At 40.1% G+C, this 26,455-nt stretch overlaps 1 long non-coding RNA gene across 1 annotated transcript in view; it reads right to left on the bottom strand.

Annotated features, from left to right (window-relative positions):
• LOC104874080 overlaps positions 1–16,415 on the bottom strand; it is a 34,925-nt gene extending 18,510 nt beyond the window's left edge. The window contains exon 1 of the long non-coding RNA XR_783654.3: positions 16,353–16,415. This is a non-coding gene — a long non-coding RNA (uncharacterized LOC104874080). The remainder of the gene's footprint in view (positions 1–16,352) is intronic.
• Between the last annotated feature and the right edge of the window lie 10,040 nt (positions 16,416–26,455).

Raw genomic sequence — 26,455 nt, 5'->3', positions numbered from 1 at the left:
TTTTTTTTTTGGTACCAGGGATCGAACTTAGAACCTTCTGCTTGTGAAGTCGGCCGCAGAACCACTGAGCTAAATCCCCAGCCCCAACAGCTTCATTTTGGCTCATAGTTCAGATAATTAGAGCCATGGGCATCTGGTTCCAAGGCAACAACATCATGGCAGAGGAAAGCTGCTCAACTCATCATGTCTGAAAAGCAAAGAACAGAGAAAAAGGGGAAGGGACTGGGGACAGGATACACTCATCAATGCCCCCAGTGACCTACTTCCCATTTCCTAACAGCTATGAACCCAGCTATGGATTAATGCACTGATGAGGTAAGCATTCCATGAGAGAATCACCTTCTAAAAGCCCCACTGGACACAGAAGGTTGGAGGAAATATCTTAGGTCAAACTTCACCGAGTAAAAATAAAAATAGTGCAATTCTGTATTACGTGTAGTTTTATAGGATAAGAAGATATTAAGTCTGAGTGGAGGAGACAACCAGGGGAAAAGAGTCAAAGTGGTGTATTTTCTCTAAATATTGAATAAGACCATCGGAAAATCAAAGAGGGAGAAGTCAAACTGAAATGTGTGAAGAGCTGGGGATTTAGCTCAGTGGTTCTGCCACCTGCTTTGCAAGTGCAAGGTCCCAAGTTCAATCTCCAGTACAAAAAAAAAAAAATGTGTGAAGATGTGATAGCATAATCATGAGAATTCAAAAGATATCAAAAAACTTTATACCTAAATATACCAGAAGAGCAAAAGAGTGCTTCCTTTGTATACATGACACAAATAAAATTGAGACCTCCAAGAGATGCTATGTGCACATTCCCCTACTAAAAAAAAAAAAATGTGTGAAGATGTGATAGCATAATCATGAGAATTCAAAAGATATCAAAAAACTTTATACCTAAATATACCAGAAGAGCAAAAGAGTGCTTCCTTTGTATACATGACACAAATAAAATTGAGACCTCCAAGAGATGCTATGTGGTCACATTCCCCTACCGCCTTGTATCAAAATTCAATAGCCTTTTCTTCATATTCCCTCTTATCTGCCACATTTTTCCAGGGATATTGATAATGTGGTCAGATTTATCCCAGTGAGAAAAGGTTTCTTTCAACTCTGGACTCCCAGAGTACTTCATTTACAAAGTCCATAGCACAGGATACCTCTGTCTTCAAATTTTGCAGTATAGAAATCCTCTTAACAAGCCCAGAAAAAACAGATTCAGGTGTGGCAGGTCATACTCTCCAAAGATGGAAAAGATTACAATAGTATCTTCCATGCTTTTCTAGAACTCTGCCCCTACCCCAAGAAAATTAGACCTAAATTCTCTTTTCCTTGAATTAGGAAAGTTTGTGACTTACAATCCATAGAATGCAATAAAAATGATGCTGCCTAAAAGAAAAAGTGGACAGAATCTGAGTGCCCAGGGGGCGCTGTAAAAGTCACATGCCCCTTTACTGTGTTGCCCAAGTGCAAGGAGACCATCACTGAGCTCTGGTAGGAGCAGGAGCAGTCCCTGTGGTGGACAGACATGAAAGAAGCTTATTAGGGACATTGGAGATTTCTGTGCCATCCTGAGAAAAGCTTTCTCTGTTGCTTCATTTGTGTGTATTTTTTATGTCATAATCTCTCCCATACCACCACCTCCCCCCCTCTCCTCTCTCTCTCCTGCTGGGAGTGGACAGGACTTCCCAGTGACTGACTGAAGTGATTGTTGTGGGGAAGTGCATGCTTCTGGGGAGTTCTGCCTTATGTGGCTAAATGTGAGGAACTTGGCAAACTTCTCAAGCAGTCTAGGGGGCAGAGTGATAAAAGAAAAGGAAAAGCGAATAATCCCCACCAAAGTTACTGAACTGAAAATAAGCAATCCTCCTCCAGAGATCCTCCTTCTATGTGAAAGGGTTAAAGTGAAAAACCAAACATGATCAATTTTGTTATATTGTCTAACGAGTTTAATGTCTATAGATATTGTTGGAGACATTCAGGAATCAACCAGGTAAGATGGCGCACGCCTGTGAGCCCAGCACGTGGGAGACTGAGGCAGGAAGATCAACATGAGTTCAAGGCCAGCCTGTTCCCAAAACAAAACTTCAGGAATCCAAAAGATTCTTCTTTGGACTATATTTTTTTGGATTATATTTTGGACTATATCTCTGCATAATATATCTAAATAATTTTGTACAAACTAAGCTGAAAGTAGAAAATCTTTCATTTTCTTCTCCAATTAAATTTAATTCATCATAAAATAATTAGTTAGCGTTAAATCTGAAGATGGACATTTAGATAAAGAAGTACCAAGAAAGAACCTTTAAAACTCTATATATTAAATGGATGGTCCTCCTGGGGCCTAGTTTATTCTGCATTAAAAATCAATATTTAAGGATCCAACTTAACTTTTATTTTATTTTTTTAATTTTTGGTTTTTTTGAGACAGCGTCTCTCTATGCAGTTCAGATTGCTCTGGAACTCACTGTGTAGCCCAGGCTGGTCTCGAACTCACAGCGATCCTCCTGCCTCAGCCTCCCGAGTGCTGGGATTACAGGCATGCGCCACCATGCCCAGCTCAATTTAACTTTTAAATATTGGGCTTTCTTTTTGTCCATACAATCTACATATTTAAATATGTACTGCATGTTGGCCTAAGATTTCTTAGTCTTAATATAGTCACTTACCAGACACACTCAATTATCTTGTCACTACATAGCCAAATCTCTAGCATACCTGGACTGATATGCTAGAAAAAGCCAATAACAAAATATCTTAAATTAAGATATGATTAGCTGCTATCACACATAAAGCCCCAAATTCCAATGACAAAATATTATTGAAATTTGCTTTCCATTCAGGCAGTGTCAGATTGGCATGCACGCACACACACACACACACACACACACACACACACACACACAACTCCACTCTAAACTAGGATACTCAGTTGAGAGATGTGATGCCATCCTAAAGTCTGACTGCCCGAGAGACAAGACAGTGAAAGTTAAATATTTGAGAAGAATTTTTTTATGGACAGGTCTAGGAGTGTTGTTCATGGCTTCTGCCCATGTTGCAATAACCGGAAGTAAGTCAGAAGGCTCACAAACAGATGCGAGCATTTCTGGACAACATCCTCCCTGACTTAGCAACCACTTCCCAGCCACATAGAAGGGAGGAAGAGCTCTCTGGTGAATAACTGACCCTTTGACCACAGTGTCATTCACGCTGTGGATTTGACCCCTTCCACAAGGTTGCATTTGCTCTCTTGCTGTTAGTTAGAAGCAGCACTATGGAGATGGGAGATGGCCCCACCCCTAAGAGCATAGCACAGATGGACAAAGCTAGGCCTGCCCAGCTCATGTCCAGCATGGTGGTGTTATGACCATTCCTGTTTCCAGCGCTCATTCACCCAAAGGAGTCTCCCAAAGGCAGGAGGACCTTATGAAAGGTAAAAGTGTTCTCTCCTCCATGATAGATGTCACATTGCACCGTACCTTCAGGCAACTGTGGAAAGCCAGCGCCAGATTTGCTAAGGGTCTAGGCCCTGATCAGGATTTCACTTAGTAACAAATTCTAGATGTCTTTTCCTTCTGTGAATAGCTCCTAGTGATACAAAGGCGTATTCATTCAGGTTTTCTGTTTAGAAACCTGCTCACTTTATATAATGAACTGGCTTGCTCTGGACCTTTTCACCTCCTATGCAAATCTAGCTTATTTGTAAGTAATGGTATGTAAAATACGATTTATACTGTGCAAAGGGCAGCATGACTTTTTACTTAATCATAGTAACAATAAGTCTCTAAGACATTATTGTCTTCTTTTTAAAACAAGGCATCTCACCAAGATTAAGAAGCTCATTCAAGGTAAATGATGAGTAGTTGAGCTGAGAACTTCAGTCCAGGCCAAATGTAACTCTAAAATTTGTTCTCCTTCCTCCATATCATATGATGAATACTCACCATATATAACTGGGCATATCAACAACATATATATAATCTGTGGCCACACCCACAGATTAGTCATGCCCCGAATAAGCTGCAAAGCCACAGAAGGTGTTTTATATTCTTGTCAGTGTTCATATCATTATTAAGACAATATCCATGTCTCTTAACCTCACATATTTGCTTCTTTATAGTCAGCAAAGCAGTGAAGTTTCCCTTGTCTGTCTCCAGAGATGTTATAAAAGCATCATTGAATCAAAGAATGACCAACTGGTCACAAAGATAGCCCTTTGCCAAGCCACAGGAAATTTTAGATAGTTATTACTATCAAGTATATTCTCCAGTGAAACATTTTTGTGTGTGTCCATGAAGTCCATGAACAAGATGCAGCATTTTGTGTTGGAGATCACAGGAAAGAGAAGCATATTCCCTTACTGCCCTTATTAAAATAATTACTTCATTTGTTAGAGTATTTAATATTGGCAGGCATTATGCTGAATTCTTTACACACATTGTCTTAGTCAAACCTCACAATGACCCTACAAAGACTATAATATTATTTCCATTTTACAGAAGAAAAAAAAAAACTTAGTGTCAGATTAAGTAAGCACATACCAAATGATAGAAAGAGCACTTGAGTTCAGCTTTGTCTGGCCACCTCTAAAGCCCATGTTCAGGCCAACCTGGGCTACATAGTGAGCTCAAGGCCACCCTGAACTACACAACAAGGCCCATCCCCCTTCCTCTGTACCACCCCAACTACAGAGTTCAGTGCTGTTCACAAAAAATATGGGCTGGGGGAAACCATGGCAAGGAGTGGGAAGTCCGTCCATTGCTATATGGCGGGTAGCTGGTGTACAGTTACAAGAAAGGGAACGCAGTGTTCTAAAATTGCACAAGGCCTGCAAACAGAACAAATGGAATCTCCCAGAATTACTGCTAAGCCCTTGCTAGAGGTTGACTTCAAAAAAATCCTTTTGTGTAGTATGTGGCTAAGCAGGGCAGCCTCCAAAGTACTAAAAGTGGTGACAACAATGACTGTGTACATAGCTGTCAACTGTTTTTTTTTTCTTTTTATTGAGTTTATTGGTACATTCTAGGGGTACAGTACAGTTCCATTCATTACTGGGATCTTGTACCTCTACATGACAGGTCTTCGTTCTCATTTCTTCCCCTTGTGGCAGTTGTTGATAAAAGTACCTTTACAAGTTTGATAGAAAGGTCTTGGTCCACAGTGGGCCCCAATACCATCCACTTAAGATTCAAAACCTAAAAGTGATAGCTAAAAGACAGGCTTTCACTTCTCTGAATAGGGGGGCTGGTGTTTTCCCCATAATCATACGATTGTCCACCTGAGAAATGTAAGACTTCAGCATCACTTTGAAATTCCTATTCCTATGAGGCATCTGAAGAATCCTGAGGAGTAGCAAAAAAAAAAAAAAAAAAAAAAAAATGCATGTATAGGTTGCTTATTTACTTATATACACAACTCTTTCTTACCCCACACTGTGCACACACCCAAATTCCCCACATCAAATATCTACTATGTAAAGTAATACATTATTTCTAAATAATAGTAGTTCATTGATTCTAAAGCTATTTTTTTGAGCACTAAGATTTTGCCTGTGATCTTCCAATATTTTAGGATTCCCAGGTATGATTACTGATTCCCTTTATCTCTTTCATGATCTAGAAGCTTTTATCTTTCCAGATATAAAGATATTACTATGAATTGAAAAATATCTATCTCAATTTGAAGAACCTTTATCCATTTGGTCACACTAATGTCTTTCCTTGCTCCCTGTATTGGTCAGTGCTTCCTAGAGAAACAGATTTAATACAAGAAATACAAATATCGATAGCCGCCCGCAGAGTCAGGTGTGCAGGAGTGCAAAAGGTCTGTCTGTGCACTGGGTATCCAAAGTCTGTGCGCTGTCCAGGTGAAGGCCTGGAGCTCACTATAAGCCAAGGTGAAGGTGAAAACTGGGACTTCTCTGAAGGAACAGAAGCAATCCTTCCTGCCTTGTTTCCCTTTTATACCATTCTGGCGATGACCCTCCCTAGCGTGGGTCTTCCACACCCAGAACTATGCTGAGCCAGTTTAGTTGAGTGTTTCTTACCCAAGTTGACACAATCAATTAATTATCATAATCCACCCCTTGTCAACTTGACAAGCAGATGCATATCTTTCAACCATAGTCTTCAGATGTAAGGACAAGTTCATCTAGGCTGGATTATATTTGTGGCAATCCTCCTGCCTCAGCCTCCTGAATGCTGAGATTACTGGCACAAGCCACCATGCCTGGCTGAACCTTTGAACTCCTTATTTTTCTTTATTAACTTGTCCACACAGTGAGAAGACTTTACATTTCTTATAGATGTTTTGAACTCATTGTTTTCCTTCAACAGTTTGTCCAGAGATGCTAAGACCAACCAGATGGCATTATTATATTTCCTACTTTGCCAAAAATATTCAAAATTTTCATGTATGGAGTCCCTAAATTCCTTACATCTCATAAGTGGTGAATTTGGATAATCAAATGGATCTACATTTAGTATTACTTTAAACAGTTCACACCAAGGACTCACAGTATTCCTCACAGTATTAGAAGGAGGAAACATGGCATCTTTAGGTTCATCAAATTATAGGAAACACTAAAGAAGCCATTAAATAATCTCTCCTCTTCATAATTCTGTTTCTCTAGAGCCACTCTGGGTACCAAAATCTGTGTCAGTCAGTGCTCACTAGAGAAACAGATGTAATAGAAGATACACAATTTCCAAGATTGGCTCCCAATGGCCACCCACTATCAGGTGTGGACGCGTGGAAAACTCTGTCTGTGCACCGGAGATCCGAAGGATGCAGTCGAAGGCCTGGAGCTCACTGTGATGCCCCACGCAAGTCTGTATCAGGAGGCTGAAAGGGTCTGGAAGGCTGAAGAGTACGCTAGAAGCCAGGAGACAATGTCCAAAGTGAAGGTGAGGACTAGAGCTTATCTGGAGAAACAGAAGTAAACTTTCCTACTTCGTTTCCTTTTTATGCCATTTTGGTGACAATCCTCCAGATGGTGAATCTTCCATTCCCACACCTATGCTGAAACAATTCAATTGGGCATTTCCTACTCAAGTTGACATGATCAGTTAACTACCACACTCCTAAAGTCTTGGGAGCAATTTGGCAGCACCTCAAGAGTAAGAAGTCTATGTGGGGCAGTGCTATTATCCTCTTCAGTCTCCTTCGTCCTCCCGTTAATCCAGCCTTGATTCCTTCCAATGCTTGTCATGAGAGTGTAGCAAAAAACACAGGGAAAGTTACATTAGAGGCAAGGGCTGAGATCCTTGGCCTCTTCCTCACTCACCTAACCTTGTAGCAGCAGGGGCTAAGGTAATCTGGCATCATTTTGCCAACTCGCAGGATTTTGAAAAGCCTTGGTACGGGTTAACATCATCCTTTGATCCCAGTAAGATTTTGATTATACTGTAGTCTTGAATCCTTTACCAACAATCCTGTTCCTTGGTTATTTCTGAAAATGTTAAATAAAACTAACTTCTGTTATTCTCAATTCTCAGATGAACAGATTGTCAATATTTCTTTGTCATGGATAAATGGATTATTTAAAAATAAAAAGGAAATATTAACTCTCTTTTTCTGAAACCCAGGATAAATGTTTTCTTAACCTGCTTCTTCACTGTCTAAGAACCACAGCCTATATCTCCTCTTTTATCTTGATACCTACTTACTGCCCCCTCATTCTGAAACAACGAGTAAGGAAGAATTCCTTTTTATCCAGGCATGGTGGTGCACACCTGTGACCCTGGCACTGGGGAGGCTGAGGCAGAGGAATCACCACAAGTTCAAGATCAGCCTGGGCTACATAGTGTGTTCAAAATGAGCCTGAATTACATAGGAAAACCTTGTCTTTAAAAAAAAAATCCTTTTCTAAGTATCACTGCCTCAGCGCATATTGAAACTCACTCATATTTTAAGCATTGAGAGACCAAAGCCTGGCATGAACTTTCTTCTTGAAAAGAGCATAGATAAGAAACCAGTCCAGCCTTTTCCCAGCTCAAGTCCTTGTATGGGAAAGTAGAGGAAGAACTAACAGAAATTCCAAATAGATTTGGACAAATTAAAGAAGAGACAGACAGAACTGAATTTAGAATTTAGAATTTAGAATATAATTTGGAGTGCCTGCTTTAAGAAAACAAATGTAAGATTATAAATATAAAATTCAATATTTATTCCTTAATAAGAACCAAGATGGATTATGTAAAAGTGCAAATTTCCAATGATGAATGTCATTATATTGTATACCTTAAATGTACCAATAAAATTATTTTTTAAAAATTCAGTATGAATGTTAATATTTAAAATGGGAAAAATATAACAAGCTATACATTTTCTAAAATTGGCAAAAACCCTGCCTTGCAAGCGCAAGAACCAGAGTTCAATCCCCAGTACCAAAGGAAAAAAAAAATTGTCAAAAACCACAAAAATCAATAAGTCCAAATTTTAAGACAGTTTCATTAGTTAAATGTTTAAAACACTTCTTTCATATTTTTCCATGCATGTATTAGTTATCTATATTAAAATATTATTATTTAGTGGAGAGAACAGAAATATAATGTAATTTCTCTAGATAATTGGTCAAAATTTTTTTATTATTGCAAAGTCCAGAAAAATTTCTCTCAGTTTTACGAGTTTGTTATCAGTAGTCACATAAACATTGGGATTGTTTTCATGTTTAATGAAATGTCTGTGGTCTTTCTTTCACACAGAATGTGTTATAGACACTATTTATAGTACTATTACAGATTGTGTCTAATAAACATAGAGGTTCTAGAAACTCAGAAATTAATGAGATGAACTTATATATTCTGCATTACCAAGGTCATTTTTAAGTGAGAAGAACTACACTTTGAACAGTCTTCATTGAGCATCAAATCCTCTACAGTACTTATTTTGATGAATAGAAGAGCTTTTCATAGCCTGGCGTGTGGCTGTGCACATTTAAAACCCTGCTTTTCGAGAAGTAATAGTGCACTTCTCTAATCTCAGCCCTTGGGAGGCTGAGGCAGGAGGATCAGTGTGAGCCTCAACTACATAGCAAGTCCTTTTCTCACAAAACAAAAACAAAGCCAAAACACTGCTTTTCTTCCATTCCCCCACATTCTAATGCTGGTGCAAATCGTCACGTGCTCTCTGACTCTGCATATTTTATGTCTTGACCCTGGGTAAATGCGATGTGTGGCTTTGGGGAGGATTCCTGGAAGTCATTCCTCCTCAGAATGGTTATTCATAACTCAACTGCATGTGAAATTATCACGAAACCACATAAATATATCCCATTTAACCCAAACTAAATATATCTCCAACACAAACTCCATTAAACTAAATACAAAACACTCACTTGGGGCCACTCCCAGCACCAACACAGAAAACAGAAACACAGTGAAAGTCAGAGCAGAAAGAGTCAGCAGTCTTAACTCACTAAATATCTTGTTTTGCAAACTTCATGAACAAATGACCATTTGAAAACATTCGTAGGCTCCTCCTGGGATTTTAGAAGCCCAAGCAAGTCAAAGAGTCTATCAGTTAAGCATCAATAGCATCATGACAAATCCCCCTACCCACCCCCCAGGACACCAGCAGAACACAGAGATGGGCAGTAGATTGGCAGTAATTCAGCTCTCTCTTTACTGACAGGCACTAAGTGAGCCCCCCACCCCCCGAGCTGAAGCGCTTACCTACCACCTAAAAAACAGAGAAGGGAGGAAGAGAACCATAAAATTCAGTCTATCCAAATGACACTGAGTTTAACTTCTAATCTGTTATCGTGTGAATGAAAATGGAACACCACATTCATAGATTGATTCCTAGATACTTCATTTTTTTGGATGCTATTGTAAAAGGAATTTTTTCCCTTATTTCTCTTTCTGTCTGTCTGTTATTTGTGTATAGAAAGGCTATTGATTTTTGGGTATTCACCTTGTATCCAGATACTCTACTGAATCTGTCAATTAAGTCTAGAAGTTTTTTGGTGGAGTTTTTTGGATCTTCAATGTAGAGTATCATATCATCAGCAAATAATGATAGTTTAACTTCTTCCTTTCCTATCTTTATTGCTTTAATTTCTTTCTCTTGTCTAATTGCTGTGGCTAATGTTTCCAGAACTATATTGAAGAGAAGTGGCGATAGTGGGCATCCTTGTCTTGTTCCTGATTTTAACATGAAGGTTTTTAGTTATCGTGTGAATGAAAATGGAACTGACCAAATTCAGTTGCAGAAAAAGAAAGCACTTTTTTTTTTCCTTTGATATTTGTAACCTGTTCTGGATGGTTGAAAGTGCTTCCCTAAAATTTATGGCTACCAGGAAACTCAGAATGAAACGTCACTGGAAAGCAGGATCATCGTTGTTATGATTTGGCTATGACATGTTCCTCAGAAGGCTTCTTGTGTTGAAGGCCTGGTTGTTGATGGGTTTTGGGGAAGTGATTGGATCAGAAAGGCTGGAAAGAAATAAATGGAGTAATCCACAGATGAGATGATATTTTGATGGAAGTATTGGGACATGACGGAAACAGGAGATGGGGCCCAGGTGAACAGAGTGGGCCATGCTGGTATAGCCTTAGGGACTGTATGTGGTCTCCAGCCCAGCCCCCCTTCTCTTGCTTCCTTGCCCTTCCCTTTCTATTCCTTCTTCTCCTCTCTTCTCTTCCTCTCTTCTCCTCCCTCTCTCTCTCTCTCTCTCTCTCTCTCTCTCTCTCTCTCTCTCTCTCTGCTCCCACCATGTGCTTATTTGTTTGTCTGTCTGTTCTTTGGATACAGAGTGTTTATAACTTGCCCAGGCTGATCTTGTCTTAAACCCATGGTCTTCTTGCCCATCCTCCTCGGTAGCTGGGACTACAGGCCTGTGCCACACTGCCCAGCTCAATCTGTACTTTTTGAAAGGACAAAGGAACAGAAGCTTCAGGACCTGGTCACTGTAAAACAGGACACAGTCTTGTTTGTTCCACTCAGCCTGATGCTGCCACAGGGCTGTGGTGCTCCAGAAAGACTAAGACCTGGGACAGCAGCTGTTACTACCCTTGACAGTCACCTGGGAACGCCAGAGTGCTCCTGACCTCCCCTTTGCCTGACCCAGCTGTTCCCGCTGGTTAAGGAGCTAGGCATGGGAAGTTTGCTGAGGGAGGAGAGAGAACCAAAAGGAGGAGGGAGAGCACAGAAATCTGAAAGCCCCAGGCTCCATTTTGGGCAGATCCAATTTAGAGACAATCTTGGATTGCATGATCTAATTTCTAATTCCTTGATTCTTAAACAATGCTGTGAAGTGGTTTGGGGGTTTATTGGTAGGCTTGGCCAGAAACTTCCGGTTTCATCTACAAGTTCCAGGAGCCCCAGCTTTGAGCTCCATATATTCAATTAGATTTCTGCTCCCCATTTAGCCAGGAACCACAGATGAAGTTCTGCTCTTGACATTTGTTCTTGGTTCCTGGCCAAACAGAAAGAGCTGAAATCAATGCCTACCAACAAGTATGTGTAAGCAGTAGCTGTGCACAAAGATCAGTGCATCAGGATTTTATAAAAAGTCTTGAATAAAAGGAACTTCCACTAATCATTAGAAGAAGAAAAAAAGTAAGAGCAGAGCTCTATTGGGAAACTGCAGAAAAAAGCTAGGTAGAGTGTGATCACAAATCCCTACGAGTGGCCTAATCACCAAGAAGGCCAGACAGAGATCACTGTGGGTCAGAAGAAATGTGAGCTAGACTCTAGACACTGAAGGGAGACCAGGGAAAGGAAAGGACTCCAAGCAGGTGGAATGGCACTAGCAGAAGCTTGGGCAAAGCAGAGTTCATAGTCCAAAAACGACGTTTCTGTCATGAAGAGGCACAAAAAGGAGGTAATACCAGGTGAGTTGATTGGGAACAGAAGAGTGTACACTCCATCCTGTTAGGCAGGAGGAAGTCTCCTCCATCTTGCATGTAACTGACACCGATCAATTAAAAACAATATAAATCTTATTACTATTATTCTAGGCATGATAGTTCACAGAAAAGAAATGAAAACAAAAATGGTTGGGGACTTACACACAGTTTAACAAAAGGAGATTTGGCTTCAAGGGACAATTGACTATGGGGAAAAGCTAGGAAGTATATGAGGAAAAGCAATAAAAGATAAAGGTTATTTTAGCTTCTTTTGTTGTTGTTGTTGTTGTTTGGGGGGCATTGAGACACAACCTTGCTATATAGCTCAGGCTGGTCTTGAACTCATGGTAATCCTCCTGCCTCAACTTCCCAAGTGCTGAGATTACAGGCATCTGCCACCATGCCCAGCTAAAACTCATGTTACATTATGTAGTTATTTTACCTTTTTGTGGTTTACTTTTGTGTTATTTTGTTTTTTGAGACAAAGTCTCTTTCTGTAGCTGAGGCTGACCTTGAACTCACTGCGCAGTTCAGGCTGGCCTTGAAGTCGTGGGATCTTCCTGCCTCAGTCTACCAAATACTGACAACTTAGGTGTGCACCATCATGTCCAGGTAAAGGTTATTTTAGTAAGGCTTGTTTACAAAAACTAATTGCAATGCTGACTTTTGACTATCTATGGCTGAGTTGCTGTTGTTTGCCTGATATGGGATCAGAAATTACCATCAAAAAGAGGATTTTGTGCCTTGATTTCAGGCAGAAAAAGAGTAGAGAACTTTTCCTGCATTTACTGATTCTTAATTGTTTTCAACTCCAAATAATCATGCCAACGTGGCATATTTTGTGGTAGCACATTCTGGATCTCTTCGGTATGTAGGTCAGTATTTGCTGAAATGTCCTCAGTAGAATTCTAGCCTTGTAAACTTTGCTTGACCTTGGCAAAAGCGCTCCCAGCTACCTACCTATCAAGGGATTCACACTGTGCATTAATATGGTGAAGTTTTTGGAAGTCCAGCAATAAAGAAATCCACTTAAATTGCTTTAAAGCTCTATTAAACATAAAAAGATCAACATCATCAGTAATTAAGGAGGTGCAAATTAAAAACACAACACACCTATTAGAACAGCTCACATTGAAAAAAAAAGAAATTGGCAGTGCTGAGTGTTAATGAGTACTTTCAGACACTGTGCGTTGAGTGCAGAATAGGGCCAGAACTTTGGAAAAATGTTTGGAAGTCATTTTAGATAAAATTAAAACTCTGTTAAGCTCGGTGTAATAGTGCATGCCTGTAATCTCAGCCCTTGGGAGGCTGAGGCAGGAGGATCCCCATGAGCTCAAGATAAGCCTGGGCTATATAATGAATTCAAGGCCAGCCTGAACTACATAGTGAGATCCTCTCTCAAAACAAACCAAAACCAAAATCTCTATTATCTTAGTCACTTGGAACTGCTGTAACAAAATACTATAGACTGTGTAGCTTAAAGAACAGAACAGAGATTGATTTCTGACTCTGGAAGCTGGACATTAAAGGGCGAAGGTGTGGTTTCCAGGGTGAGGGTCCTTTCCCGGCTACAGGTGGCCACCTTCATGTGTCTTCAGTCCAGAACATAAGCCCAACCATGAATGCAGCAATCTCCCTCTCAGACACCTAGCCAAATGAAATGAAAATTTATGCGTAACCAAAAAGGAATACAAATGCTTAAAATGAGGTAAGTCCAGTGGCACATGCCCGTAGTCTCCAGAGGCAGGAGAATCGTGAGGCCAGCCTAAGCAACATAACCAGACTATTTCTTAAAAAAAAAAAAAAAAAATTAAAACATTTTATTGATCATTACCCCAAATTAGAAACAATTCAAAAATGACCTTCAACGGGTGAATGGATGTAGAAATTGTGATATATCTATACAGTAGAGTGCTACTCAGCAATAAAAACATAAACCATTGAAACATTCAATGACATGGACGGACAGCATAAACATTAAGGAAAGAAAGTCAGATTAAATAGGCTACATGTTGTGTAATTCCTTTCATGTGGCATCGTGAATAGGAAAACCTGGGAAAACAGAAAGCCAGTAAGTGGATGCCAATTTGGAAGTGGGAGATAACTACCAAGTTTTGGGGGTGAGCAGTCTTTGAGGGGAAGGAAATGTTCTACATCATGACTGAGGTGGTGGTTACGTGGTTGTGCTTCTGAAATTCAGAAGCCTGTCTCTCTGGGGCCTCGGCAGAGGACCGGTGGAGCTTGCCTGGGTCCCCAGCCCCACCCTTCCCAGCCTCAGCAGAGGAACAGTAAGAGACGCAGCTGCGCAGGCGCCTGCAGCACCCCCCACGGCTACCCAAGGCGCCTCTCGCCCCCTGACTGGGCTGGTACCTGGATTCATACTGCAGAGGCACAGGGGTCACGAAGGCCATTGTTCTGAGCTCTAGCCTGTATTGTAATTCACACACTTAAAGGTGATAGATTAATAACTACCATAAATTGTCATTTTTCTAAGCTGTGCTTAAGCGATGCTATTGTGTTGCTGATTGTCTTAAGTGAAATAAATACGACACACATGTGTGAATACCAAATAGTTTCTCTGGTGCGATAAACTAAAAGAGTAAGAATCAAAATGTATAATTGATATTGTGTAATAGAAAGAAAATATATAAAGGTATAGGAGAAATGGGAGGTGTCGGGGAAAGGAAAGAAGGGGAAAGAAAAAAATAATAGAAAAGGAAAAAATGGAAACAGAGTCTCTGTAATAGGGAGGGGTGGAGGGGATGAAGGGAGGGCAGGGCAATGGGGGAAAAATGAGAACCAAGACCTGTCATGTAAAGGTACAAGATCCCCATGATGAATGCAACTGTATCGTGTACCTAAAATGTACCAATAAAGAAAAAAGGGGGAAAAAAGGTTACTTTTAGTGCATATACATGTATGCCAATCATTTAAAACAAGAATAAAAGAAAAATTGACAGAGTGAATAGATGTCAAATAAGTTTTTAAAAAAGCACCTATCCATATCCTGTGGAACTATTTTTACATGATACAGAGTTTGTAAATGGTGTTTGAAACTACAGCTTAGGCATTCACACAACCACACTGGTATCCATCATTATTCATCTACTCCAAAAATATTTAGTGAGTATGTGCCAAACACGTAGTTATAGATGCTGGGGTATGTGAAGGCAAATAAAAATTATAAACAGGAGCTCAGTTTTCCATGTGGAAAATAGGCAAAGAGACTTTTCTCCCTTTTCCTTTTTCTTTCAGAAATGCTTTCTCTGTACTTTTCCCGTGTATTTAAATCTTTTTAATTGATAAATAAAGCCTCTTCACAATTCAAGATGTTGCTCTCTGACCTATGAGCCTCTTGTTTGAAATGTAATCACCAAAGAAATGTAATTCCCAGTTTTCTAGGTGAACATGGGGCTAACTTCAGTTGTCACTTGACTCCAAATTATAAAAATTAACCATAAAATGACTGCTTCAGTATATAAAAGGTTGAGACAGGGTTTCACGTGTAGTTCAGGCTACGTAGTTCAGTAAGTTCAGGAACTCACTATGCAGCCCAGGCTGGTCTGGAACTCACAGTCATCCTCTGGCCTCAACCTTCTGAGTGCTGGGACTGCAGGCATCCAACTGACCCTACACCTGGCTGAAAGTTGAATCCCCAGGAACTTTCCCTGATCCATTGTCCATGGGCTCATCTCTCTCCTCAAAGTCCTCCTAAACTGTCCTTATCCTCCCATTTCACTCTCCACCAAGAAGAGGATTCTTAAGCCTCAATCGTTTGAGCCCTCTTTGAGTTTCATATTCCATGTGGCTTTTACACATATATGCACATTAATAAGTCTTTCTCTTAGCCTAAGTTACTGAACTTTCAGAGGAAATGTGTGCACTACCCCGCAGCCAACTGCTTCTCAAGAGCGTCACATTCTGGTTTAGCATGCAAGACAGCCAGGGACCTAAAAGACGTTTTTGTTAAAAAGCACTGACTTTTCCTTTGGGCCAGTGAGGCACACTGGATAACTCAAAGCAGAATAAAGCTTGACATCACTGTCTTTATTTCATATCTGTCTCTTTAATTACTTTCAACTTTGGGTTATGTCCCTCTTCAGCTCTGCATGTAACTAGGTGAATAGCCTCAAACTTGTCTACTCGAAATTGGTGATGCAAAGTTTATGAGCCTTAAATTTTACCTAACCCATCTCATTCCCTTTCAAGATCGAGGACCCCAGGATAAGAGTAACTAAACTATTTTAACATTTATAGGGACATTCAACCGCCAGCTTTTACAACTGTCCCAGGTCCCCTGGAGTGGCACTTACAAGTGTCCAGCCATTGCCATAAAATTACAGTCAGTTTGGATTCCAGAAGAGCTACAGACAGAGCACCCATGATGAGATCAGCACTTAAGTAGGAACAGTAAACCCTCAGGAACCAGATTTTTCCCTTAAGCAGTAATTCCACAATCACCTCACAGAACCACAACTGAGTTAAGCATCAGCCAGCCTCACCTACCTCAGCAATCCCGTTGCTTCATTCCGTTGCTAACAGGCCAGTCTGACTTTCTCCAGGAGAGTGTGCCGCTTCAGCTGTTTCCTTAAGCTGAAGCCCCTTCCAGCTTTCTCTTCCTCCTCATCACAGGCTTTGCCTATGTTCTCGTACTTTCTGGCCTGGATTTCAATTCTTATTTTCACTCGGTGAAAAGATTCCACATATGATACCAATGCCCACTAAATGACAAAATCACTTTCTCTACCTTCTACTCATATAGAGACGTTTGATGCTTTGGGGGAAGATTTTGACTTAATTATTTCCCAAAAAGACAACAGCAATAAACAAAGAAGCAGCAGCTTGCACTGGAGGATTTAGATGTTACATAGAGAAAGGCAATAAGAAATAATTTCACATAGAGTCTTAACAACAAATGCTACAGGGAAAAATGCAGGGAAGATCAGAGAGCAACAGGAGTAGGAATTTATAATTATTAACAGGGACAATAGGGGAAGAAAAGGTGATTTTTTTTTTCATTTGCTTTTGTGATTTATTAGCTGAGGAGAATCCCTGTAACAAAAGACAGGCTTACAAGAGAAAAACAAACAGACATTATGAACACAAATACCTTATCTATGCATAGGAGACATCCAGAAAAAATGAGTAAATCTCGGAAAGGTGACTTTAAATATCACTACAACACAGACAAAAGGAGGTTGAGGGATATCTATGGGAGATTGCCCGGAAAATCATCAAAAACAAGGGCATGATTTCTTATGTATGTCTTTGTCACAGTCTCCTCCACTGGTAAGAATCTCTAGTCTTTTAGAGTCATTCTTCTTTTCCTGCCTTGGAGAAAGACTCACGCGGACATTTTCCCTAAAGATGCAAATTTCCCCTGTAGAAGAGTAACTGCTAATCTATTTTGTGAACTTTTCCAGTGTCTGGAGTTGCACAAAATAATCTTTATGCCACAGCGGCATACTCTGAGGTGGAAAGTCTCATCTACAATGGTCAGAGAAGGTCTCACTGAGAAGTTGAAAGTCAAGCAAAATTGTGAGAGATGAGGGAGAAAGTCGCATATGGAAGAAGTATGGTCTGGGTAAAGGGAGAAACAGGCGCAAAGTCCCTGAGGCAGATACATGCTTGATGAAAATCCTTGGACCAGAGCATTTAACATCTGGAAGCTAAACACAGTTTTGTAGATTATTTCTGCCATATAAGCCTGTTTTCCTCCCCTATTAAATGAAGCCATACAGCAATAAGGTGGCCAAGATCTGCAGCAGTTTGAGCCTTAGGCTCCAAGCACTCAGACTCCACTGTCTCATCTACTTTAGGCACCGCCACTTACTTTTTTGCCCATGTAGCCTATTTGCCATGTTCACAAGCCCAAGACTTCCTCTTTCTCTATCTACACAAAGTAACTTGGAGGAACTTGACCTTAGGGGTTGATGTTTTTATTCGTCCTCAACTGCAATAGTAATTTAATCTCATGAGCATCCTTTCTAAAAAGACTCAGTAATCTTGCTCATCGAAATCAGACTCATCCCTTCATCCCTCAGTGGCTACCTCAAGCAGTCTAACACATATTCTATTTCCCCATTCTAAGATTTCATCGGTTGTAGGATGTTCCATCAACTTAGTAACAGCCTTTCAGTAGGAGGGGGGGAAAAGAAGGAAGATTAGAAAAAAGGAAAGAGGAAGGAGAAAAGAGGACAAGGCAGATGGAGAATATCTTAGTATTTTTTTATCCACTCAGTTATATATTACTTTTATATCACAGTTTACCTCTAGCCCACATCATGATCAGAGACTAAATATTCTTCCAGATCATTTCGAACACCTGCTGTTTTCCACAGCCTTATGGAGATGTCACACATTTGAGTCACGCTTAAGAGCTTGGCCTCTTGAGCACGTTTAAGATTCACAATGTAATTTGAGGGCATCATGGAGAATCGTAGTGGTTTACTGACATTTTCTCTTTGTCTAAACTTATAATTTTGTTTTCCTTTTTAAAAGATAATTATTAAGGAGCTTCTTATGAACGTCACTAGAAGAATCTGATAGATTTTGGAGCCTGAATAATAAGGTTTTTTAATAACACATGAAGAAGTCATACCAATTTCCTCTAGCTTTGGAAATTGTATTGTTTATTCACTACGATGGAGAAAAGATCAATAGCTCAATGCTTGGAATATAATATCCACACGTGGGGACTTTTGTTTCAATACAGTAAAGCAGTGTAATATTTGTGAAGACATTTTAAGTGGCAACTAGAGACATGAACCGAAGTTAACAGCATGATGCCACCAGTGCAAATAACAAAGCAGAAATGGCACGAACACACTCTTGTGAAGCTGGGCTGAGATCTGCGTGGCCAGAGGCAACACCAGGCAAGTTAGCACCTCACTCCTCTGCTCCGTAGCTGGCAGAAGTTTTTGACATCCCAGAATCATAAATGTGAAGATGTGAAGAAATAAAGTAAGACTAAAGCCGAAGGAAATAGGGTAGTTTTCAAGTCACAAAGCCTTAAGAATTTGGTTTAGCCTGCAGAGCTGGGGCAGACGCCATCAGAGCTGCCTGCGGCCCGCCTTTGTCGCATCACAACTCCCCCTCCAGCTTCAGCCCTAGATCCCTAGTGATAAGAGAGTTCAAATCGCAGCTTGGAGAGAAAACCAGTCTAAAAAGGAAGGAGACAACAGTTAGGCTTATTTTAAGCTTCCTGCCTGGACTGCCATTAGGCTAATTTATTCTAGATCAGAGTTCATTTCCTGAAGGTTCATGAACTAATGCGTATTTTCATGGCTGTGCTAAGAAAGAATGCCTCTCTTTTCTGGGGCCTTGGACCTCATCCTAATCAGTAATGGCATATAGCTATTGTGACATACCGACCTGAATCAAATAAAGGAATTAAGAACTAATCCTGTAAAAGTATTTTGCAGTTTTGTATGTTCATGTGTGTGGTTATTTTTGCTTGTGGTGAGTTTTGTTCCTTCTTTGTGATAAAGTAATAAAGCAAACAACCTTTTTATGGCAGTTTAAAATTCTCACACACAAAATCCCCTCCCTTCCTGTCTTACCAGGAAGAACTCTGCTTTGCTGCCTCTGAAACAATTCCCTGATAGTTCTTTAAAAGGAAAAGCCCCTTAATCTGAAAATATGTGGTAAGAATCTACAGAAAAGGGCAAAAGCCAAACCAAACCAACTTGCAGGTGTCCTGAATGAGTTGGCAAAGCTCTGGAAATCACCTTGGGGAAGCTCAGTGTCCTTCACCCACAGCCAGTTATGCATGTGTTATGCATGCCACTGCCCTCCGTGGTGAATGCAGCATCAAAAATGCACTGGAAACAAGAGACAAAGGCAGGACACTGGGCCTCTGCTCAGCCCTTACCTTAGCTGCACTGCCTGTGCGGTACTTGCTTGTGGGGACTAAAGAGAAACATCTTTGTTAAGACAGCTAGAAATCCTTTCATCTCATCGGCATGCAGGCTTCCAGACAGTAGAACTTACACATGCACAGTATTTTCTTCCCTTCTCTTTTTCTTTCTTTCTTCTCCCCACCCCACCATCTCTCTCCCTTCCTTCCTTCCTTTCTTTATTTCATTTTGTTTTTGTGTTTCAAGGTACATAAGCAATCCAGCCTGGTCTTGAATTTGCTGTATATCCTACACTGGCCTCAAACATGGGCTTCTCCTGCCTCAGCCTCCTAAGTATGGGGGTTGCAGGATTGTGCCACCATTCACAGCTTCAGGGTGATTACTTTTATAGGAGAAAGCCTCATTTTTTGACACTGCTGAATGTCTCTATGCAGCACAGTGAGGACCCGTACTTCTCTATGCACTATTTATCCTGCTAGCACATCAGCCCTTCGATAGGGAGCCACTACTAAAAACGAAAAAAAAAAAATGCATTTAGAATATGTTTAAATAAAAAGTCATCATTGCCTCATAGGAATATGTAAATTCACCTTCACATCTACTTACATTATTAAATAATTATTCTTTAGCATTGCATTCTTAAAATAATAACTAACATTTAAGATAGATGCTGACACCCCTTCAGCAGGTTTTGTCTATATGTTTTCAGGTTTTCTTGTCAGTGACAACCACAGCCCCCTCCCTGTGGGATGGCAAATGTCTACAAATATTTTGTGCAAACTACATATATGTCATCAACTTCCTTGAGAATCAAAAAAGTGGTAACAATTTTTCACTTAGTATGCACTTAAAAAATTTTTTCACTGGGCCAGGGATTTAGCTCAGTGGTGTCACCACCTGCCTTGCAAACATAAGGTCCTGAGTTTAGATTCCTGGTACCAAAAAACAAAACAAACAAACAAAAAATCTCAATGTTGCCAAAACTGTTTATTGTAAAAGAAAAAGGAATTGCTAAATAAACAGTTGTGGCAAACATGCTACAATAAATAACAAAACTATTGTAGTACCAGAATTCTGTACTTGTATTATGTTCTAGGGAAGGATTTCTTAGCTTTGTTTTCTGTACATATTTTTATATGCGAGTAGCCTTTCATTTCCCATGGACCCTGCTAAATAGTGATATGATGACATTGTACATCAGACTGGGGGAAGCACGGATCACAGACACACCTAATGGCAGTGAGTGTCATGCAGAAGTAGGGGTACACACGGCCTGTCTAACCAGGCCTAGGGATCTGAAGGATCTGTCTATCTCTATACACTTCCCAAAAAGCACATTTCATTTATAATCATCCCACATGCTGTGCTTTAAAGGGAGATTATAGTATGGTGTGTCTGGAAAAGTTCAGGGAAAAGAACAGTAGCACTGGCCAGGTCCTGGATTTAATCACACATTAAAGTGAGGACTGATTGGCCTGCACACATATCTTACATCACCAGATAAGATCCTAGCACAACACAGAGTAAAATCAGAGGTGTCTTGGATCTATCCAGGTTAATTTAATGCAATCACTAATATGAATATATGATCAATTTGTCAAAATGATCCATGCGCATTTGGAAAGAACACACATTTTCTATATATATTATATTCTACCTTATTACTGATTAAATTACTTCCACTCATATCTTTATTTTCCTTCCATCAACATGTATTAAGTAAGGTATTTTAAAGTTTCCTATTATTAATGTGTTTTCATATATTTCTATTTTCTTCTTGTGTGATTTCTGTTCCATATTAGTGGTTGCTATGTTATTTGGTCCATATTCATGATTATTGTGTTCTCATTATGAGTCATGATTTTCAGAGTTATACAGTACTCACATTTTTTCATTTTAATTTTTTGGCTTAAAATTCACTTGTCTGATATATGAATCATTATTCCATTTCCTTACTGTTTTTATTTTCTTGGTACATTTTTGCTTTTTTAAAAAAAAATGGGGCATTTGAATGACTGTATTTGAGCATAAGGTCAGCTTTAGCCTTATGGGTTCAAATGAAAATTGGCTTTTGTCATTATAACAAGAATAGAAGAAAAGGGGCTGGGGATTTAGCTCAGTGGTTCCACTGCCTGCCTCTCAAGCACAAGGCCTGAGTTCAATCCCTGGTACAAAAAAGAAGAGGAAGAAGAAAGAAGAAAGGAGGAGGAGGAGGAGGAAGTAGAAGAAGAAGAAGAAAAACTAGTTAAGTCTATTCAGCTTATTGATCTGACTCATATGTTTAGCCCCAGGTATCATTTTAATTTATAATTATGTTTGTGTTATGCTTACAATATTTCCTTAATTGGCCCATTTTGTTTGCCTTTTTTCATTTCTTTTGGAATTTCAGGATGTTGGTATGTTAGTTCTAGTAATTACCTTTGTATTTATTGCATTTAGAGCACACAATCCCCATCTTACTGAATATTACTAGTATGTCTATTTGTAATCTTGTCCCTGACATTGTGTACATAATTGTCAATTAAACCATTCATCAGTCTACTTTATTGGTCCCATCTCTTCCCTGACTTTTGCCTACCCTTGCTCATAATTTTTACCTTTTCAGGACATAATATATATGTATTAGTCTTCAGTCCATGATCTCACACAATTTTCAAAATGCAATAAAATTACATCATAAACTATATTCTCACTACCAGAATTTTTGCTGAATTTCCCCAGTTATCTCTTGGTTGAAGAAAGCCCACCTTCTGAAAGAACACAACTGTGTATCATACAGTATTCCTTGATTTATTGTATGTTGAAACTTTTTCTTTCATCTTGATACTTGAAGATGGTTTGGCTGGATACAAAATCATTGCTATGGTTTAGAACTGGATGCCCCTTCCAAAGCCTCATGAGCTCAAAGGTGGGGCTTTTGAAGGGCAATTGCACCATGGAGGTACTATAGCTGACTGTGCATTTGCGGGAGCAGGTTGGAAGAGGTAGGTCACTGGGGGTGAGAGCTGGTAGGGCATAGCCCACTCTTTACTCTCTCTTTCCTGGCCACCAAGATGTGAACAGTTCTCCCTCCACTCTGCACCTCTGCCATAGCAGTCTTGGAGCCAGCAGACTACGGACTGAAAACATGAGGCAAAATAAACCTCTTCTCCTTTAAATTGTGGGTATCAGATGTTGTGCCCCAGCAATGAGGAAAATGCTGAAATGTCAACGTTAGATTTTACTTGCCTGATACATAGAAAAGGGGGAAGGTCCCTACAGAATTGGTAGTGAGGGAAAGATGGAAGAGAGAATTTTGAAAGTTTCTTGAAGAAATGAAACAGATGCTGTTTTTTGTTTGTCCATCATAATAGTCAGATCACAATGAAAAACCTATACTTTATCATCCAAATGTAGTTTCCACGTCCCAGTGTTTTCCCCTTTGCGAGTACACATGATGTCAAATTAATGTGTATATTAGTCATCCCTAAACTTGAAAGTTCAACCTATGTATCCTCAGGAATCTGATAGCATTACCCACCTGCCACCACAGCCTCCCCTTTTCAAGGTCGCTTCCACCTCTAGTGCTTCACGCTCTCTGCCTCTGTTTCTCGGTCATTACGCACACTTACTCCTTCCCTAACTTTGGAAATGCTATTCCCCTGGGCCAGCTGCCTACCTATAGTTTTCTTTCTTTTGGCCAAATTCTCCTTCTTTAAGGCTTATTATTATTATTATTATTTGCTCTACTATCTTAGTCTGTTTGGCTGCTAGAACAAAAATCTTAGACTGGACAATTTATAAACAATATTCATTTATTGCTCACAGTTCTGGAGCCTCGGAGGCCCAAGACTAGCTTGTTAGCAGATTCAGTGTCCAGTAAGGGCCCATTCCTTATAGATTGTACCTTCTGTGTGTACATGGTAGATGGAGCTAACAAGCCTCCCTGGGCCTCTTTCCTAAAGGCATTAATTTCGTGACCTAATCAACTCCCAAAGTTTCTGCCTCTTAATACTATTGCATTGAGATTAAGGTTTTCACTTCAGAATTTTGGGGGTGGGATCTAAGCATTCAACCATAATATCAGCTGATACAATCTTACTCCAAAATGGTGTGGACAACATCACTTGTCCATCTGCCATTACTGCCATTTCCAGGATAGTTTTCACTATCTGCTTGATCAGTTGCCCAGACTTGGTCCCCTGAGAAATAGCTACAGAAACCCCCACTTAAGAAAAGTGAGGAGACATGCAGCAACAGCTTTGCATACCCTTGGCTATTCTCTCTTCAAAACGTGTAAACCCCTCACAGTGGGCAAACATCTTTATGGGCCATAGCAGCAGTCTCAATTGCTGAGAAGGGAGGAAGCCCTTTCCACCTTCAGGATCTAATTGGGTCCAGCTGGTCACACCCTCAGGCCAGATTTTCTAATGAGGATCCAGTTCCCAGCATACTCCTCTAGCTCTTTTCCCACAAAACTATTCAGCTGTCATGTTAATGAATTTATTTAAACAAAGGCCACAGTTGTCCCTCAACTTGACACCTGGCACGTGTTCAGGCTCTGGTAAAGCACCTGTCACACAAGTTCCCTTGTCTGTCCATGAGCTAGGATAAGACTCTATTAGATATCAAGAAAGTATAAAAGCTTAGTAGTTTGGTGCTCTATTTTGTAAGTATGTTGAAATATTCCAAGTTTCAAAATTGCTGAATCAAAAGGTCCTGCATCTCATGAATCTTGTAAGAATTATAGGACACACTTACCAACAAAGGAATTGTATTGCTGACCCAAATGAAGCAAATGAAAATGACTTCATCATCAAAAGTTAATTCCTCCTGGTGGTTTTTATATAAGATACTTAAAATTTTTGTTTTAATCAATGTTGTTTAAAAATAAATGTACCAGCAGGTTTTGATACCCTTCAGCTTTTATTGGAAAGGAGTAAGTTCTCTGGTCCCTTTAATCTCACTTAGTATTAAGATTATGCTTGCTTGGGCCAGAGATTTAGCTCAGTGGTTCTGGTGCCTGCTTTGTAAGCACAAGGTCCCGAGTTTGATCCCCAGTACCAAAAAAAAAAAAAAAGAAAAAAAAAGAAAGGAAAAGAAATGATTACGATTGCTTGATAAAGGCCAGCCCTTGATCAGAGGGCGGTGGCAAATTTCAGCCTACAGAAATTGGAGTCCCCCATGTGAGATCTGGGATCTTCACTGGTGAACTCTTGGATTAATATAAGTCTGCAAGACAGTGGGTAAATTGGAGTCAACCCTTTAAAATATGGATTGTACCTATGTTCTATACAGATTGTAGAATTGATATAGAGTACCTACAATATGCCCCATAGTTCAACATTATTTTAATTCTTACAACATCTTTGCAAGGAAAGTGTTTATACCCCCCACTTGATATGTAAAGAAACTGCTTCTCAGAGATAGGAAGAGATTTGCCTAAAGTCATTAGCAAATAACTGGGAGCTGAACACAGGCTAATTGCTTACTACTGTGTTCCCACTAGGCAACGTTGCCTTTCCACTTACACTGAGGATAAGGGATGAAGGCACCATTCTCCAACCAGTCTTACCTCGGATTTGTTTACTTCTGGTATTCTTGGCAAAGAATGGTTTCTGGAGGTGTGACCAGTATTCTGACGAGCTCAGCACCCATTTCATCTCCATCTACTGTGGCCTCCACTACTGCATAGCCTGAAAACGTATGCTGTGTGATCAAAATGTACAGCAAATGTTTCAATAGAACAGGAAAAGACACATTACAGGGAAAGATGCATTGCCATTAATTCCCCTCAAAATACTCCCCCACAGTTAAAACACATTTATTCCAGCATTCTTCACACATTCTGAAGCAGTATGGGAAGTCTTATTTTGTGGGAGTCTTTAGGAAGTGGGATCAAAATATATAGTGAATACTGCTGCTAAGCATTATCCAAAGGAAAAGCAGCCTCATAAAAACATCGCAGCGTGTTCTCATCGACCTTATTCACCAAATCTGGCACCATGCAACTTCTGGCTGTCTTTCAAAGTCAAAATGACCACGAGAGGTAAACATTTAGGAAGCCATGACAGCATAAGTAAACATTCACTGAGTTTTAGAACTGCTTCAGAAAGTGTCAAGAGAGATATGGCATGTGTTTAAAGGGAGAACTACTTTGAGGGAGGCTAATTGCAATATGTCTTTTACGGCAGCAATTTTTTGAAATTTGAATCACTCACCAAATTATGGTTCTATGATGACAACTCATAGAACTGTATTTCCCAGTCTGACTTGCAGTAGGACTTCTAACTGCAAATCAGGCTCAACCAATGAAGTCTGGAAGTCAGGGATGAAGCAGAAGCCCCCTTCCTGCTGATTTGGCTACAGCCGTTAAGCAAAGGTGGTTTGTGGAAACATGGGACTTTCTACAGTAGTGTCTCAATGCCCACGCATTAAACCCAATGCCATGGGTTTGAAGAGATGGTTAAAGCAGCGGTAAAGAGGGACTTGATGAGCAGATTTCAGCTAAAGCAACCTGCTCTCCGAATCCATGCCTCCAACGACAGCTCCTGATTGCACAGTGGTGGCAGAGGTGGGAAGCAACCCGGAAGTTGGCTCCTCCAGCTTTCCCAGCATTGCTGTAAACACCTGCTTCTCTCTAGTCAATGCCTTTCTGCTTAAAATAGCTGCCGTGGTTTTTGTTTCCTGCGTCTGAGCCCTGCTGATACACACCGTTTTCATCCTTTGCCTCTAACTGCTGGTTTTGCAACTGCCAACCCTGCAATTAAT

The sequence above is a fragment of the Fukomys damarensis genome, unplaced genomic scaffold, assembly GCF_012274545.1.
Source record: "Fukomys damarensis isolate Sample0158 unplaced genomic scaffold, DMR_v1.0_HiC HiC_scaffold_18, whole genome shotgun sequence".
Classification (NCBI taxonomy): Eukaryota; Metazoa; Chordata; class Mammalia; order Rodentia; family Bathyergidae; genus Fukomys; species Fukomys damarensis.
The sequence above is the reverse complement of the archived record's forward strand: the minus strand, read 5'-3'. Positions and strand labels throughout refer to the sequence as shown.